We start from the raw sequence: 14,549 nt of genomic DNA, 5'->3' as shown, positions 1-14,549 counted from the left end.
ATATTATTTGTTTATTGCATTTCTATCCCGCCTTTCCTCCAAGGAGCGCAAGGTGGCTTACATACTTTGCTCCCTCCTCATTTTATCCTCACAACAACCCTCTGAGGTAGGATAGGCCAAAAAGCAGTGACTGACCCAACGTCACCTAGAGAGCTTCATGACTGAGTAGGAATTCGAAGCCTGGTGTCCCAGGTCCTAGTCTGACACAATACTATGCTGTCCCTCTTTGCATACTTGTGTACTAGCTTCATGTTTCAAATCCCAGCCCCAAAGTCTTTAGCAGTTAAATCTTCCAGAAGGCTGTGGCACATTGGCTCTATGCAAATGCACACATGAGCACTAGCATGTCACCAGGTGCATTGAGTGCCACTTGAGACACTACAACTACCAGACAAGGAGATTCAGTTTGAACTGTTTGGTATCATTAACCAACAGAGTTCCCTGTCTGCTTCCAGACAGGGGCTTAATTTGCAAAGGGGTCACCGAGACATTGCAAATGAATTGCTAGAAACAGGATTGTCTGTTTTTTTCAACTATAATAATAATAATAATAATAATAATAATAATAATAATAATAATAATTTATTTATACCCCGCCCATCTGGCTAGGTTTCCCCAGCCACTCTGGGCGGCTTCCAACAGAATATTAAAATGCACTAACCTATTAAACATTAAAAGCTTCTCCAAACAGGGCTGCCTTCAGAGTCTGGGAGTTGTTTTTCTCTTTGACATCGGATGGGAGGGCGTTCCACAGGGCGAGTGCCACTACCGAGAAGGCCCTCTGCCTGGTTCCCTGTAACTTGGCTTCTCACAGAGAGGGAATCGCCAGAAGGCCCTCGGCACTGGACCTCAGTGACCGGGTAAAACGATGGGGGTGGAGACGCTCCTTCAGGTATACTGGACCGAGGCCGTTTAGGGCTTTAAAGGTCAGCACCAACACTTTGAATTGTGCTCGGAAGCATACCAGTAGCCAATGTAGGTCTTTCAAGACCGGAGTTATGTGGACTTGGCAGCCGCTCCCAGTCACCAATCTAGTTGCCGCATTCTGGACTAGTTGTAGTTTCCGGGTCACCTTCAAGGGTAGCCCCGCGTAGAGCACATTGCAGTAGTCCAAGCGGGAGATAACTAGAGCATGCACAGATTTTACCAGGTAAAGGGGTGGTACAGGCTGCCAATCACCTCATGAGGGTGGGGGAGGAATCTTGCACACAGGAGGAGCACCAAGCCCACAATAAACACCTGTCTGGACAGCGATGGTTTTCAAATGCCTCTTTAACCAGAACCAGCACAATGCAGTGGTTAGAGTGCTGGACTGGGGCCTGGGAGAGCAGAGTTCAAATCCCACTTCAGCACTGAAATCCACTGGATGACCTTGGGCCAATTGCTCACTTCCAGCTTAACCTACCTCACAGGGGTGTCGTGAGGATAAAATGGGGAGGAGGAGGAGAAGTATGCTCTATGCCACCTTCAGCTCCTTGGAGGAAAGGGGGGTATTAATACAATGAATAATAAATGAATGAACCATTAAAAAGCCAGCTTTCGTCCCTGGCTTCTGATTCTCGGCGTCCAACTCACAATGCAACATTCAGGCAACATTCAACCCCAGAGAAGAAATATGGGGGGGGGGGCAGCAGGAGGAGAAATTGCTTCCAGGAGGGAGGAGAAGTACAGGGGTTGGTAGCAAGACACCAAAATGTATGGGGGAGTGGGGTTCCATATAATAATAATAATAATTTTTATTTATACCCCGCCCTCCCTGGCCAGAGCCGGGCTCAGGGCGGCTATCACCAGTAAAATTACAATAAAAACATAATGGGGGGATTTAAAATACAGGCTAAAATGCAATTTAAAATGCAGCCTCATTTTAAAAGTAGCCTATGAATCAAAACCATAAGGGGAGGGAAACCTAAGGGTCAGACTGAGTCCAAACCAAAGGCCAGGCGGAACAGCTCTGTCTTGCGGGCCCTGTGGAAAGATGTCAAGTCCTGCAGGGTCCTTGTCTCTTGTGGCAGAGCGTTCCACCAAGTCAGGGCCAGTACTGAAAAGGCCCTGGCCCACTAGAACGTCAGTCTACAGACAGATACCTTGAGGATAGGGACAGGATCCAATCTGGTTCCTCACAGAAGTTAGGACAGAGCATGGCAGAGAAGGACCCCAAACGCCATCTCAGAAATGAAATACATATTGAATAATGAATAGAGAGGCAGCTCCTTGGATCACTGCTTTAGCATTTGCTAGCACTGTATAGTTGCCGTGTTTACTATAGCAATTTTAAATTGGAGTGCATCTTATATGCATATGGGATTTTTACTTTTTAGCCACTTTGAAAGCCTGGGCTGCAAAGTAGAATAAAAGGGGGGGGGATTGGAGATAAAATGAATTCACTGAGTGGTCCAGAGCGAGTCATTATCTCTCCTCAGCAGCCTTCCACATCATTCCTCCCCCATTTTTTATTGGGTTTCTAGACTGGTAAAGAAAAGGCATTTATATGCGTTGTATATGCATTATAACACTGTGACACCAGATGTGGCGCTGTGGGGTTCCATTTTTTTGCCAACGCGATTTCTCATACAAAGTTTACGTGTTTTTGTTGTGTCTCGATCCAGCCTTGGAATAGCACTCCGTGAATGTGAAGTGTTGCTACACGAAGGATTGTTTCTGGCAGCTGCATTCCCTTGAGAAAGAGAGTCAAGTCTGGAGAACCCATTGTAGCCAAGGTTGGTTCTCTACGTCAGAAATGAAAGTGACCCACAGGAGGTCCCAGCTTGAGACAGGCCCAAGGATGAACTCAAAAGTATCCCTCCTTTCCTCCACAGCATCCTTTTCTGTGCACGTCAGCTACTCCTGCCATGGGCTTGCAATGGGCTTCTGCAGATCATCACTTGCCATCAACCTATCTGGTCCTTCTTCTGCCATATGAGAAGCTGAGAGCCCAGCTAAAAGAAGGGACTTCAGGAAAACGCAAGGCATGACAAAGAGGCATGACAATCCAAGCCCTTGGCAAAGAGCTAATGTGGAGAAGGAGGGGGAGCCTTAATGAATTCTATTTGGCTCTAAATCGCCTGACACCTTTGCTAAGCCAAGTATAATTAACGTTATTAATGTTGAGACCACAAGGTCCTTGCCCAGGCCTCTCACCTTTGGGAAGCCTGGAGTCCGGCACCACTTAGGGTCATTATCACACAGAGTTCTCCTCCTGCCAAGCCCAAGAAACAGAAGGCGACCCCTCAGCCATCTGGCAGGGACCTCTCCAGGTGAAGGAGAGGAATGGCCGCAGCTCGAATGACAGCCAAGGACAAGACAGCCAGGCCATTTTCATTGCTCCCATTAACAGGTAAACTTCTCTGCTCTCTTTCATGCCACGCATCTTGCGTATACGATGTAGTTATAACAACTCTTCTGACATGTCCCTTTAGAACAGAGCTGTCCACCATTTCAGATGTTTTAACTGATAGATCATCTCCTTTTTAACCAATCAATACATGTAAATAAAATTTTGCATTTTATCAGAACTCCAGTCCAGATGCCTTTGAGATATTGAACAAGTTGAACAAGACTGACACTCACTGTCAGAAGGAGAGGCTGTTGCCAATATTTTATTTTTCATTCCTTATTAGAGAAACGTAGAAGACCCAATATAGCCTCGCCAATTAAACACATGTGCCCCACCAGCTCCTCGCTGATTAATCGATGAAAGCATTAGTTGATAAATGTACCAATTAAACTTGGTGCCTCTACTCTGGACAACTGACTAATGGATGAAGAATGCTACTAAGACACACACTCACAATCCGCCTGCTGCCCTACTTATTTGGCTACGAACAATTCCCAGGCGACTCAGCATATATGTAAGAACTGCCCCACAGGCTGGAAGGCTTTAGCTCATTTACAGTGAGACAGAAAGCAAAGTAGCACAGCACAGCTCCTCTTCACTTATTAATGGCAGTATAGAAGGAAACTTCGACAGGGCTGAACTTGGCCTGCCTTTGCATTACAGGCTTGTCATAACAGCTCACCCGGGCTGTGAACAGCATACTAATCCTTCCCAGCCTTCTAACAGATATCCTGCTTACGTGAGTCTGCAGAAACAGAGGGGCTTATCAAACACCCAGGGAGTGGAGGGGCTGCCAGAGTACATTTCTGACCTGCCACACACTGCCCAGAAGTTGTGAGTTTGATGGGATTGCCGTGAATTGGAATGATATGTGCAGCTGTTTTGTCCACCCTCCGAATGCTCGATGGCCAGGAAGGCCATGGGTGCCACATCTGGAAGAACATTTTCCAAGCGATGTTCTGTTTCTCTTACAAAGCTGAAACGAAATCAGGCGCTAGGGGGGACTCCATTGTCCTTGGTAGACTAGAGTGTTACTCCCAGGAGCTTTAATTAACTGCCTATCTTGTCTCACAGAGCTACAATGTTTGTGCATTTTCATGAGAAGCTCCATTGGACTCCTTTCATGGGCAGGGAGCCTAATCCCCTTGCATGCTTCAATGTCATATCAATTACCCATTCGATATTGAATTATCTCCATCAGAGTATTAAGCTAATGAGATGCGCTCAAGACTCGCGCTCCGGGAATACCAAATGCAATGTACTCCCATCTAGAACTTGCACTCATTTGTTTTGCTATGTAATTAATGCCAATTAGTGTGTGTTCCTTTTCCCTCTTACACAACAAATCTAACAGCACTTCCCCTCCACTCTCAGAAATGCCTTTTTGGCTTCAAGGCAACTGAAGAGATTTTCACATTGTCTGTCTACAGGTGTGTAGTGTTTGGAGGGAGGGAGAGACTAGGGATGGTTGAAGAATTTGATTCACTTCACACTTAACGCTGAATGTATCAAATCTACACTTTCTGGAAAAATATGAGAACCGGAAAATGCAGCCCCCTTCAAAAATTCACACTTTCTGGATTTTGCAATGCAGTTATTCAACCAAATGATGTTTCAAAAATTGTGTTAGAGGAAAATGTGTATAAACACGAATATATTCATGAAAATAACATACAAAACTGCATTATAATCAGGAGAAGTTGCTTGCAGAAAATGTGTACATTAGTCACAGCTGCAGACAAAAAATGTGTCAGTTGAGAGAAATTCACAATAAAATGCTGAAGAATATTCATGAGGATATTTTTTTTTAAAAAAAAAATCAAATTGCTGCAAAAATGAAAATCCAGCCATTTCTCTTTTTTAACGCAATGGAACAACTATGAGATCTCTCCAGATACAGATGAACACGAAGCTGTTTAATGCCTTTCTCAGCCATTTTAGCCTATATTGGTTGCTCTAGTCCAGGGGTCAGCAAGGTTTACCTCGCCTGGGCCAGTTCACTCCAGCGGAGATGCCTGCATGGGCCGGATTGTGTATATGCGTGAGCGCACGAGCATGCAATTTCTGGCGCCTGCGCAGATGCAATGTCTGGTGCCACCATCTGCACAGATGTGATTTCTGGCATCTGTGTCTGCGCAGACGCGATTTCCGGCATCTGTGTCTGCACAGATGCAATTTCCGGCACCGCGGACGTGAGTCCCCATGCCGCACTGTGCCAGTTTAGCACAGCACATGGGGACTTGCCAAGCAGGCAGCTCGTGGGCCAGTTAAACGACCCCCATGGGCCGCTTGTGGCCCATGGGCCTTAGGTTGCCTACCCCCGCTCTAGTCATTTCCTTAACTGCTTTCTTCTTCTTCTTTGGCAATCACTCATAGCCGAGTAAGATTGTCTTCCATAAACATGGTTTTAACAATGAGTCCGTAAGTGACTGTAGAGGCCAATTCTGGATCCACACGTCCTTCCACAGTGGGGACATTGGTTTCCGGGCGGGAGCTGATCACGGTGTGGATTTGCCAAGCGTGCCTTCCTCCCTTGTGTCCTGAGTTCAAGTGTCTTCAAAGTCTATGACACCTTTGGTAAAGGCTGTTCTCCAACTGGAGCACTCGCAGGCCAGTGTTTCCCAGTTGTCAGTGTTTATACTACATTTTTTTTAGATTTGCCTTGAGACAGTCTTTAAACCTCTTTTGTTGACCACCAGCATTACGCTTTCCATTTTTAAGTTCGGAATAGAGTAGTTGCTTTGGAAGACGATCATCAGGCATCCGCACAACATGACCAGCCCAACAAAGTTGATGTTGAAGAATCATTGCTTCAACACTAGTGATCTTTGCTTCTTCCAGTACACTGATATTAGTTCGCCTGTCTTCCCAAGTGATGTGTAAAATTTTTCGGAGACCCCGTTGATGGAATCTTTCGAGGAGCTGGAGATGGCGTTTATAAGTGGTCCATGTTTCACAAGCATATAGTAAGGGTGGTAGTACAATAGCTTTGTAAACAAGCATTTTGGTTTCCCTGTGAATGTCCCGGTCCTTAAACACTCTGCAGGAGAAAGCCACACTCGCAGAGCTCAGGCGATGCTGGATTTCTTTCACTGCAACCTTCCCTCCCCTCCAGGAATTATCTCCATCCCTTTAACTCTTCCCTTTCCAAATAATTTGCTCTTATATCTGACCCACACCCCAAATTGCTGTCACAATTCATATTGCAGTGAGTGGGGCAGAACTTTCAATCCTTTCCATTAGCTTCCAGGCAGGAGGGTCTCTGCCACTTACCAGAAGGAGGGAGGGAGGCTGTGGGGAAGTTAGTGCACCCACAATACACTGAATTCTCCACCACTTCACCCCTCCCAGTAAGCCCACTACTAAGGAAGCTAGCACTGAGGTCCAGCCCCATCAGATAAGCCACATCTTCCTCTTTCCCCCATCCCAAAGGCCCCAACATAAATCACCTCCCCTGATATTTGGGGCTGGGAAAGAGGAATTGATCACTTGACTATATAGTTTGGGTTCCAGTATTTGGGAAGCAGAGTTTGAAGCAGAATAGCAACAACTGGGTGCTGCTAGCTCACCCACGTCTAGAAGCATCCCTTGTGAAATATATACCCAATCAACTGCTGCACTCTGCAGAAGGCCTCCTATCAGGAAGTCTGTTCTGCACAATATAGGAATCAGTCCCCTAGTGCCTTTGGAATTCCCTCCCCCTCGAATATTAGGCAGGCACCATTTCTGTTGTCTTTTTGGTGTCTAGTGAAGACCTTCCTCTGCAAAAAGTCTTTTAAATAAAAAATATTTCCCTGTCCTCAACTATACTGCCATTGTGTGAGGAGGTGTGTGTGAATCTGAACTTACGATATGGTTTATATCTGTAGATCATGGCATACATATAAGATTGACATAACTAATATGACATGACCTTTGGTGACCCTGGATCAAGCCAGATTTCAGCCCCCTGCTGAAAGGCATTTGGGCAGGCATAGGCAAACTCAGCCCTTCAGATGTTTTTGGGACTACAATTCCCATCATCCCTCACCACTGGTCCTGTTAGCTAGGGATCATGGGAGTTGTAATCCCAAAACATCTGGAGGGCCAAGTTTGCCTGTGCCTGCATTTGGGCATATCCTGAGTTCATGCACACCTGACCTAATCTTTTAGATTAAAACATGCCAGTTTAGTTGGTAAGTACAGGATATTCAACTCTCCAGTGGGATACATTCACACAATGGTAGGGAGAGTTGAAGGCAGATAGAGATGGCTAGGTTGAGGTAATGGTTCACTATCACAAGTCTTTGTTAAGCAAACGGGATGGCCAGTTTTAACCATTTCTCACTATCCTGGAAGGAACTATGGACATTGTAGAAATCACTCAGCCTGCTCCCCTCTCCACTGGTATGCCTTGGCCAAAGGTATAAAACCCCTTTATAGATTCAAAGGCTGGTTAGCTCAGAGCTCCGTCAGGGCAGCACTCACCCAGCCCTCCCCAGGGCTCAACACACATTTGCTTTAACGACAGGTATACTTTCCGCCCCCGGCCCCTTCTTTGCACTTCTAGCTTCTGCTCATGCTTTTGTAGGCCTTTTAGAATAGTTAAAGGTAAAGGGACCCCTGACCGTTAGGTCCAGTCGTGACCGACTCTGGGGTTGTGGCGTTCATCTCGCTTTATTGGCCGAGGGAGCCGGCATACAGCTTCCAGGTCATGTGGCCAGCATGACTAAGCTGCTTCTGGCGAACCAGAGCAGCGCACGGAAACGCCGTTTACCTTCCTGCCGGAGCGGTACCTATTTATCTACTTGCACTTTGACGTGCTTTCGAACTGCTAGGTTGGCAGGAGCAGGGACCGAGCAACAGGAGCTCACTGCGTCGCGGGGATTCGAACTGCCGACCTTCCAATCGGCAAGTCCTAGGCTCTGTGGTTTAACCCACAGCACCACCCGCGTCCCTTTTAGAATAGTTAGGGCACCTTTAATCAAGGTGTATATGCATTGTGATTTGCTACCTACTTTAGAATGTAACTTTCCTGTCCGAAGCAGCATTTATATATATTCTGTCACTCCTATTCTATATATTAAACCAAGCTTTTTTATTCCTTCGTGTGAGAGCTTCTTGTGGGCATAAGGATAAGGGTTAACACACATGCATAACCACTGCACGTCATAACTCTCCAGGGAAAGATCCTAAACCTCTCAGCAATGTGTATATGACCACACATGAGTTTTAAGATGTTTTGGGCTGCTTTTATTGTTTTATCTTATGTGTTTGCCAACCTGGGCTCTTTCGGGAGGAAGGGCAGGACATAAATTTAACAATAAGATAATAACACTAATAATATTAATACTATAAATAAGGGGGATAACTCCCCACCCATCCTCTGGGCTCTTTGTAGGAGGGCAGACCATAGGCGCCGACTCCATGGGGCTTGAGGGGGCCCGAGCCCCCTCAAAAATTCGTTTGGGGGGGCTCAGCCCCCCCAATAATCTCGGGCGGCGGTGGGCGCGTCCGCGGCTTTTATAGGGCGCCCGGCGCGCACCAGCTCGATAACGGGCACCGGCGCGGCGGGGGGCGCCGGGCCGGGGGAGGAGGGCGGCCGGCCTGTCTCCTTGGCAACCCCATTGAGCAGCGCCGGCTCCCCCGGGAGGGCCATCCCCCCGCGCCGCCGATCGCCAACACCGCCGACGCTGTGGCTGCCCGAGCCCGAGCCCGAGCCCCACCCGGAGCCCGAGCCCGAGCCCGAGCCCGAGCCTGAGCCCGACCCGGAGCCTGAGCCCGAGCCCAAGCCCGTCAGTCAGTCAGTCAGTCAGTCAGGAAGGAGAAATGGGGAGGGAGACGAGGGAGGAAAATTGCGCGCAGGGTGAAGAAAGGAGAAGGGCGAACGAGACGAGCTTCCAACCCAAAAAAGGGCTGGAAGACTGGGAGGATGCAGGATCGGGAAAGAAAGCGACGCCTTCCCCGCCCGCGACGTCGCCCGCTTGTCATTGGCAGCGCAGCGGGCGCCCAGAGGGGCTGGGCACCGGCGCAGGGCCGCTCCGCAGCCGCGGAGGACAGCTGCGCGGCTAGCAAGGTGTGCCGCGTAGAGCGCGGCCCTTGTGTGGCCCGGTGGCCAGGCAAGCTCGGGCGGGGACCCCCATGCGAATCTAAGACGGGAGAAGAGGGCAGAGCAAAGGGGGTCCCTTCCCCAACCTCCGGCTCTGAGACTTCCCTGAGCCCCAGAAAAGCGAAAGGATTTTCTCTTCTTCTTTTTTTATAAATATTTTATTAAGGTTTCAAATACAAAGTTAGAAACATACACTGAAGAAAAAAGTAAAAGAACAAGAAAAAGAAAAAAAGAAAAAGAAGAAAAGAAAACCAACCATTCAACACATTTTTTATATAACTAACTGGACTTCCTCGCATCTCCCTTACCCTGCATTCTTTATAATAAAGATATCAGCAAATTATTACCTTGTTTCGTACCTTATTTTGTACTTTTCAAATACTATACCTCTAAATTTAACATACTTTTCATCAGTTACTTATATCTTAAATTAAACATAGTATTACCTTAGATTTTGACCTTTTCTTACTTAAAATATAATTTCCTGTTTCCCAAATCTAATTGCTGAAGCTATAGTTTCCGAATCGTGTAAATTTTTAACATTCATACAACTTATATTGTTTTTGTAAATAGTCCTTAAATTTTTTCCAGTCCTCTTCCGTTGTTTCTTCTCCCAAATCTCGGATTCTGCCAGTCATTTCAGCCAGTTCCATGTAGTCCATCAATTGCGTCTGCCACTCTTCCAGTGTGGGCAAATCTTGTGTCTTCCAATATTTTGTGATAAGTATTCTTGCTGCTGTAGTTGCATACATAAAGAAAGTTCTATCCTTCTTTAACACTTTCTGGCCAACAATGCCCAAGAGGAAGGCCTCTGGTTTCTTGGGAAAGGTATACTTAAATACCTTTTTTAACTCATTATAGATCATTTCCCAGAAGGCCTTCACTTTTGGACAAGTCCACCAGAGGTGAAAGAATGTCCCTTCAGCCTCCTTACATTTCCAACATTTATTATCAGACAGGTGATATATTTTTGCAAGCTTGACTGGGGTCATGTACCACCTATAAATCATTTTCATAATATTTTCCTTCAAGGCATTACATGCCGTGAATTTCATTCCGGTGGTCCATAACCTTTCCCAGTCCTCAAACATGATGTTATACCCAATATCCTGAGCCCATTTTATCATGGCTGATTTGACTGTCTCATCCTGAGTGATTTTCTCTTCAACCTGCCCTCCATCCTCTTGCAGAAAACTCTTTGCCTGCCCTGCCCGTATCTCGTTTTTACTTTTTAATTCCACACACGCACCCTTCGGACTTCGTGGCAATCGGGCGCGCAGGTGCGTTTCCTAAGAGAGTGAGGACCCCCGCCTCCTCCCCACCTGCTCCCTCGCCAGCCAGCCAGCCGCGCGCCCTAGCCGGAGAGCCCCGGCCGTCCCTGTCGCGCAATCGGCTGGATCTCCCTTCAGCAGGCCGTGCTCACAACTCGGCCCAGGGACCCCCCAGCAGCGGATCTCCGGCCCAGCTGAAGAATCCGGCAACAAGCCCCCTCCTCCCCAATCGCTCCGCCGAAATACGCTCCAAAACCCCCCAGATAGGCCGCCGGCCGCCAAGTCTAGTGGCGCCCTGAGCGAGGGTCTCTCCCCAACACCGCCACCTCGAGCTGCGTTCTCCCGGCTACCCGAGCGAACCAGCGGCAGGACCCCGGTATGGGCCCCCCCAATATTTTTTATAAGTCGGCGCCCCTGGGGCAGACAACAAAGGTCATGAATGAAATATTAGGAATCCTGTGAGTTGTGAGCCACATCTTCCCATTGCACTTCACCCACAAGCCCATGAATGGGCCGTGGGCCAGCTGCTGTCTTGGCCACCATCCCCACCCCACTGCAGACCATGGGGTCAACAGGGGTCAATAGTAATGGCCTGCTTTACAGACTTGATTTAAGACACAGTTGTTATCTTCAACTAAAAGCTGCGCTGAGTGCAGAGGGACTTGAGAGAAAAGCATTGTAAATAAATGATAATAATAAATATTGAAATAATGTATGCAGAGTGCTTCAGACGCTCAAAAATGCTATAAATTCTTATTTTCCATGTATTTTACCTCCGCAAGAGCTGTTCGTGGCGAAACTGCTTACTGCTAGAGCATCTGTTTCTTGGGCTAGTGCCATCGACTTGAGTTAAGTACATCTTAATTTCTAGACATTGCACAGCTTAGCTTCGATGAAACATTCTCATGCAGTGGCTCCAGCAGTCGAGTGGCATGATGGGATAGGCCAGGAACCAAGGGCTGGCATTTTTCCTCATCCGTTGCTTTCTGCACAGACTCAGCCTTTTCCACTACAGATATTGCAATACCTTAAGGACTGCCTCTCCCCATAGGAACGGACACAAACCGTGCAATCATCATCTGAGGCCCTTCTTTGTGTGTCTCCTTCCAAGAGAGTTCCAGAGGGTGACAACTTTATTATCATTAATAAATAAATGGGGGTGCTGGTGGCGCTGTGGTCTAAACCACTGAGCCTTGGGCTTGCCAATCAAAAAGTCGGCGGTTCAAATCCTCGCAACGGGATGAGCTCCCATTGCTCAGTCCCAGCTCCTGCCAACCTAGCAGTTCAAAAGCATGTCAAAGTGCAAGTAGATTAATAGGTACCACTCCGGCAGGAAGGTAAATGGTGTTTCCGTGTGCTGCTCTGGTGTCGATGTTTCATTGCACCAGAAGCAGCTTAGTCATGCTGGCCACATGACCCGGAAAAACTGTCTGCAGAGCGGACAAATTCCGGCTCCCTCGGCCTGTAAAGCCACAACCCCAGAATTGTTCGTGACTGGACTTTACTGTCAGGGGTCCCTTTACCTTTAATAAATAAATAAATAAAAATGGTGGTTTTCTGTCCAAAGTGCAAGAGAATGAGACTGCAACTGTCAGCTGCTGCAAGATGGAGTCCAGCCCACTTCTGAGTTCATACTGCTCTTGGGTGATTCTTCTTTTGAGTGAAGAGTGCTTCCTTTCACTCAAAACAGGCAGGATGATCAGCTAACAGGAGAGCAGTGGCAGTGGTGGAACAGAGGGCTTGTCCACATGGGGCTTTATTGTTAGTCTGAGGCTGTCTGAGTCCAAGATTTCTGGGCACTGTTCACATGACGTTGCCCTTGACCACAACCAATCCTGGGAATACCTGAAAACAAAGCAAAATGCAAACACGATCCACTTAGGCCCGGCTACGAGGTACACTGCTGCTGCTTGTCCTCGTTTTAGTTAGGGTGGCACCAGCAACATCCATGCAATCTGTGGCATTGCATTCGCAAATCGAGAGTTTGTGTTTGTTTGCAGAATGGAAAGACATGAGGAGCCTTTTTCCTATTTTCCTAATTTCTAGTCCCTCACATGCAGGGACCCACGTAAGAACATTGTAGTAGGGATAGGGGGAGACAATGGCTTTGCTGGAGGGGGAAGGCTTGTTTGGATGTCCAATCTTGCCCCACACAACGCAGTGACTTGGATCTCTTATGACTTAAAGAAGTAACACTATAATGGCTTTTTGTTTTGCTGAACTGTGGATTGAGCTTGGAATCCTGCCCTTGTGTGGAGGCAAGCCTGCCTGGAAACAAGCAAAAGGCACCCTACACAATGGTTACGGAAAAATCTAGGTGTGAGGCTGCTCAGTCACCCAGCTTGTTGGGCAGAGCCCGCGGGTCCCTGTGGAATAAAGGAAGGAGTCCAGCCACCAACCAGAGCAAATAGCTGTAGACCAAAGTTTATTGCACAGCAGGTTTAGAGAGGAATTTTGAACCCCGAGGGTGGAGTGACAATGACTTTTAAAACTTTCCTACCATATCCCAGAATACAGTTCGTACAGCATCCTTGATACATCACTGACATGTCACAAAAGGGGATGGGTAGACAGGGGTTACACTAGTTCAACCTTGGCAAACATGTCCAGACAAGTCCTTGGTACAAGATTAGCATAAGCAAACATGTCAGGGCAAGACCCAGGTATAAGATTAGCATAGGCAAACACCTCTGAAGTCCCACCACCCAAAGTACAATAGAACTTCCTTTGCATGTCTGGACCCTTTGGCAAGTTTGGTGATTGGATTAGGCTTTCCTTGGCCAACAATCAGCTCAGCAATTGCCACCTCTGGGAACTTCCTGGAGTCCTTTTTCAAGGGGAAAATAGCTTTGGAATAGAGGAAACTGGCAAAGGAGTTTATTTTATATAATATTTTTAAAGCTAGGTAACTTCCCTGAGCTGTCAAGTTGAAAGGATGCATTCAGGCATAACATTTAACAACTTTAAAGATGTGCCCCCCCCCCGTAATTTCCATAACAACAATGAATCCAAACCTCCCATCACCAGGGCAGCTGTCCTGCAGGCTCCCTTGTTTAACGAGGTTGTTTTTCTTGCCTTCTTTCTTACACCCCCTCCCTCTCCGTTGTTCAGGATTTCGTGCTCTTGCTTCGGAGACTCGGTTTGAACAATACGCCACAATTTCTTCCTTGTTGATGGGGAATCACAACCCGTCAAGCCGAGCTTTTGAGAAAGTTTTGCTACTAATCAGCATGATTAGCTCGGAGTCCACACTCCAAAGAAGGGTCACGATTGGGCCTCGGCTTGCAGCACGGCACACAATGCTCGCTCGCATTTCAAAGCTCTTGCCCTGCTAACAGACCGCTCTGCACGTATCTGGCTGAAGTGTAGCACACGCCGCCGAGCCGAAAGGAGTTCAGTGGCCTTGACAACTGGCAGGCATAAACTTTTATGTGTCAAGCTTTCCGTGGCAAAGGGCTATTATTCTCTGGCACGGCGAGAGCAGCGTGCGCTTTTTACAGAGCAGAGGCCCCTCCTTTTGCATCGCAGAGCTCCGTGGCCCGGGGATATTATGTGCATTGTACCAAACAGCAGAAGCCAATCATACATTATTCTGCGAGGCGACAGCGGAGGAGCACCTTGACAAAGGACAGCTGCTCGTTGACTTCAACAAGCTTTGGAATCCTTCCACAAAGGGGAATTTGGCAAGTACGAACCAGAAAAAAAGGAGGAAGTTGCTGAGGACTCATGGCTTTGTCTCAAGACATGTCCTAACGAAGGGAACCGAGTGTCGATTGAAGACTGCGAGAAATGCCTTCCTAGATCACACCAAGATCCAGCTAATGCAACATGTTGCTCCCTGCTGTCATAACACGGG

At 47.5% G+C, this 14,549-nt stretch overlaps 1 long non-coding RNA gene across 1 annotated transcript; it reads left to right on the top strand.

Moving 5' to 3' along the window:
• The first annotated feature begins 12,996 nt into the window (after window positions 1-12,996).
• LOC308587196 lies at window positions 12,997-14,131 on the top strand. The gene is made up of 2 exons (XR_014008287.1): window positions 12,997-13,356; window positions 13,805-14,131. It is a non-coding gene; the product is annotated as an uncharacterized lncRNA (long non-coding RNA).
• The last annotated feature ends 418 nt before the right edge of the window (window positions 14,132-14,549 follow it).

Source organism: Podarcis bocagei, assembly GCF_964188305.1.
Source record: "Podarcis bocagei genome assembly, chromosome: 5".
NCBI classification, from domain to species: domain Eukaryota; kingdom Metazoa; phylum Chordata; class Lepidosauria; order Squamata; family Lacertidae; genus Podarcis; species Podarcis bocagei.
The sequence above is the reverse complement of the archived record's forward strand: the minus strand, read 5'-3'. Positions and strand labels throughout refer to the sequence as shown.